At 44.1% G+C, this 4,488-nt stretch overlaps 1 long non-coding RNA gene across 1 annotated transcript; it reads left to right on the forward strand.

Annotated features, from left to right (window-relative positions):
• Positions 1–1,417: 1,417 nt before the first annotated feature.
• LOC144124172 (uncharacterized) lies at positions 1,418–3,683 on the forward strand. Its single transcript, XR_013313147.1, has 3 exons — positions 1,418–1,490; positions 1,905–1,960; positions 3,404–3,683. It is a non-coding gene; the product is annotated as an uncharacterized LOC144124172 (long non-coding RNA).
• The last annotated feature ends 805 nt before the right edge of the window (positions 3,684–4,488 follow it).

The following is a 4,488-nucleotide window of genomic DNA, read 5'->3' on the forward strand; positions in this document are numbered from 1 at the left end:
GCGGACACCTGAATCGGGCCGGATGGAAAGGGAAAAGGAGGAAGTGAAAGAAGAAAGGAAGAAAGTAGTTGAGGGCTCCGGAATAATTTCGACCACCCCGGGATCTTTAACGTGCCCTGACATCGCCCAGCACACGGGCGCCTTATACCGCATTTACACGGGCGACCTTAACCACAGTTAAGGTAACTACGGTTCCCCGTAACTATAGTTAGCCGCGCTCACACGGCAGACGAAACTGCAGTTACGCCACCTAACCACAGTTACCGAAACCGAGCTTGCTGACCACCGTTTGCTACCTTAACCAACAAGATGGCGGCGCCCGTGGCAGCAGCAACATCGAACGACTCGTCCTCCCAGAGTTGTCATCTGGCTTGATTCAATAACCGCGGCCCTGATACGCATCTGATACGGATCTGATACGGTAACACGCGCAATGCTCGGATATATGCTGCGATTGTAGCGGAACTGAACGCCGGGCTGCCGCCGGGACAAGGCCCGTACACCAGCAAACAAGTGAAGCTTAAAATGGAAAACCTCAACAAGAAATACGGTAAGTGCGACCTTTACCGAGTTCTTGGCGCTGTTTTCATTGTGCAGCTGAACTGCTTAAGTCAGCCTCGCATGTGCGACAGTAGCATGTGTTGTCGCTGGAGCAACGCGTCGATTCTGTTCGCCGTCGCCGCACAGCTCTGGAGTGTCGAAAACGAAGTTGAGAATGCATTGTTGAGGTAGTAAGGACTCGAGAGTAATGTCCTCAGGCAGGAGCAGCATACGCAGCACTTAGAATCTCCGCTCGTGCACGCGTGCACGGCGCTGCATGCAAACTTCATCTTCCTCGTTACACACGTGTTGTTCGTCGTTTTTATTTGCAAACTGCGAGCTGCAGCGCTGACAGCATTGCTGTACGCGTCACTATTTCTGGCCACCTGCTAGAGCAACAATGTAGTTAATTGAATTTCTAGATTTATTTCATATTTCTTTACCAGGCTTCACTGAGTACTAGCAGCATTTGTGAAGTAGTATACACAGTGCAGCCTGGGAAAAATATATGAAAGAAATAAATATAGAAATTCATTAAGTAAGATATTGTTAGAATGACAATAGTTGAACCATAATGCACAGTCGTGGCTTCAATTGCAAAGCAGCAAATAGCGGGATGTAGTTTAGCCACATTGCGAATGTAAATTGCATGCATTAATTTCACCAGTACCTGTGCATATGCATTAGACACTTATCTATGAAATTTTATTCTTGCATTGAGAATGTGTACAGTGAAGCTTAATCCACTGAGAAATGCTGTGATCGCAACCTTGAAATGTTTTTTTAGCAACACATTTAATAGCTCACATCATTTTTATTTGTCCAGGCAGCTGAGACGGACAGGCATTTCAACTGGTTGCCTGGTGTCTCATGGATCTTCTACTGGCAGCTCCAGTTTCCTCGGCTACCTTCCCATCAACGATAATGTGCGAGTCGAGGAAAGTTTAGAGGTAATTTGTGATTTATACCATTGCGTGTAATCTGTCGTTCAGATCACTTCAGAATTCTATTGCTGCTCATTTCTCAGTGCGGAACCTATACTCATTATAAAATGGTGGCCAACAATAGATAATAAAGAACAGACTCAAGCAGTTGTGTAAACCACTCCCACAAACATGGGCACTGGCCTCCACTTCTACATTTTTTGCCTTGTGCTGTTCTTTGTCATGAAACGTGAACCAACTAGCCAAGCAACTCCCACTGCTCGTCCATAAATCCTTGGTTTTTTCTAGCAACTCTACATATCGGTAGTTAACTGGTTGCCTCCCCATATGCTTAATGTTACCATGCCAGAGCAAAGACCGTTTTGTTGTACATGGAGTTCAATGTGCATTGCTGGTTTAGGTTACGTCCTTTTTTTTCAGGTGGGAATCATATGTCAAAAGGCACACACTGCGGATGGATACAACTTAAGTCTCTAGTAAGATGAAGTTATGGTACGCACCAGAATTTCGGTGCCTTTATTTGCGTGATATATTAATATTGCTAGTGCTGTACGACAATTCATCTTTCACATCTGTGCACATGCAGCTTCACCTTCATCCTTCTCTCTTGTAGATACTCATCTTCGTCCATTGATTCTATTAGCAACTCTGCTTGAATACAGTGGAGTAATACAGCAACCTGTGGATCATAAGCCGTTATTGCGAACTGTTTCTCTACAGGGACACTGAAGGGAAGTAGTAAAGTAGATAATAAATTTTTATGTGATATCTGTAATGTCCAAGTAATTCAATAAAACAAAGTGGTGGGCTAGTTGGTGATTCATACTTGGAATGAACGACAGCGTAAAAAAGGACAACCACAGAGGAGAAGCGTTCTTTGTGTCGTGTTCTCTTCTGTGGTTGTCCTTTTTTGCTCCGTCTTCGTTCGAAGTATATCAGTAATATCTGTATTGTATTGCGTTTTTGTCTATAAGCTCTTTGTGCATGCTTTCTGTATTTATTGCCATTTCACATAAAATACACTCAATTGCAGGTTCAGTGCTGTCTATTCCTTCTTTTTGTATCATTCCATTTTTTGTGCTGTTTTTAAGCCTTGAATGATGAACCAACTGACCCAGCAATCCTTCCTTTGGAACCATTGGACAGACTTGGGGGGGGGGGGGGGATGATATGATAGAGTAAGCTACACCCACAACCATGCGCATTAATGGCAGTGGGGAGCAGAAATGACACTTGCGTCTTCAAATCGCAGCGCCTTGTCATGCCAGAGTTCGCACCTCACTTTCCATGTACTTCGGTTCAACTCAACCCCATCAGCTGGGTTTACCCTTGGTCAACCATGCCCCACATGCTTGCAAATGTTTAACATATTGCTTGTTATTGACTTTGATCGGCTTGGTATGCTGGCTTCTTCAGCTGTTCATTCATTTATTTATTTGTACATACTGCGAGCCATAACTCTGGCCGAAGCAGAAAGGCACACAATTATAAAAGCCATAAAACCATTAGCCGCAACAGCCACAAGTCATTTAAAGGACATAAAATCCAACATTAATCACAACCCAACACTAGGAGCCGTACAAAAATCCTCCAACTCCTTCAAAAATTTTTCGAGTCACATAAACCTAAAGGAAGGCGACTGCAGTCCGCAACAGTATTCAGGAAAAAAAAAACTGAACCCATTGGTCCATGTGAAAGTTGGGGCTAGAGAATGCTGATGTACATGTCTGGATCTTCATATATCTATTTAGTTATGTTCAGGAAAACAAAAATTTGAACCGCTGCCTTCTTTCCAGTTTGGCGATCACACGTTTGTGTTTTTGTAATATATTGCGGAAGCGGATGATTGCATTACATTAGGACACATTTAATCTCTTTTCTGAGATAACATGTTGTCTTGTATGTTTCATCATGTGCAGCTGCCAGTTGTCAATGAGGCACCAGACGGCTCAGAAGTGCTCCTGTCATGGGAAGACAGCCTGCCTGAAGGAAGCAGAAGAGACGACCTCTCACAACTTGCGGCCAGCTCCCCCATTTGCAGTGCCAGTGCTGCAGTACCTGTACTGCAAAGCACAGGCAACAGCAGCAGCGACACAAGCAGAGCCAGTGCTGGCACAAGCAGTAGTGCCGGTACTGGAACAGGCGCCAAAAGAAGGGACCCCCAAAAGAGCAGCCAAAAACGACAAGGATCTGCTATAGAGCAGCTAGTTGCCGTCCATAAAGGAGAAAGCGAGGCAGCAGCAAAGGCCGACCGCAAGGCACACAAAATGCGCAAGATAATGGTGCGCCTCCAGAAGGAAGCGAATGCCATAAATGCAAGCATGGTGCAACTGCTTGCAAAATTACTAGACAACAAAGAAAATAATGACTCGCTCAATAAAGAGTGATCAGAACAGCTGGAAGTTATTTGATATTACAGCATGTGATGAGATGAAAGATCTTTTACTGCTGAAAGTTTTGTATTGTGTTTTAAACAGTGAATTGTATTGTGCGGGCTGGCTACCGTGGTAGCTTGCAGTATTAGTTATTAACAGAGCCCATGCTTACACTGCAGGGGTACACAAGTGCAATAATCAAACAAATCTTGCAAGTACATTGCTGCTGCTCTCGCAGTAAAACTCCAGCTGCTTCTCCACTCAGAACCAATGGCTGTTGCATGTTCACCAGGAACTGTTTGCTACAAGGCTGATATTTTTCTTGCAACATAACTGGTTTTCTTGGGGGCGGAGGGGGGGGGGGGGCGCGAGTTATAGAACAGTGCAGAATTTTGACAACAGCAAAATAGTAATGACATGAAATTGTTCACAGAAAGCGTACTTTGGTTTAACGAGTTGGGATGGCAATGTAATGAAATTTATCACACTAAGTCTTTCAAAACTCTCACCATTGGGTCACATATGCGTCAGATTTTTGTGTTTGCTTTGTGTGTGGATAATGTGTGCAAAAATATGAAGCTTCCACCTGCGACCGACATGATTTTGTTACCTTCATGAGCAAAAGGAAA

The sequence above is a fragment of the Amblyomma americanum genome, chromosome 3, assembly GCF_052857255.1.
Source record: "Amblyomma americanum isolate KBUSLIRL-KWMA chromosome 3, ASM5285725v1, whole genome shotgun sequence".
Classification (NCBI taxonomy): domain Eukaryota; kingdom Metazoa; phylum Arthropoda; class Arachnida; order Ixodida; family Ixodidae; genus Amblyomma; species Amblyomma americanum.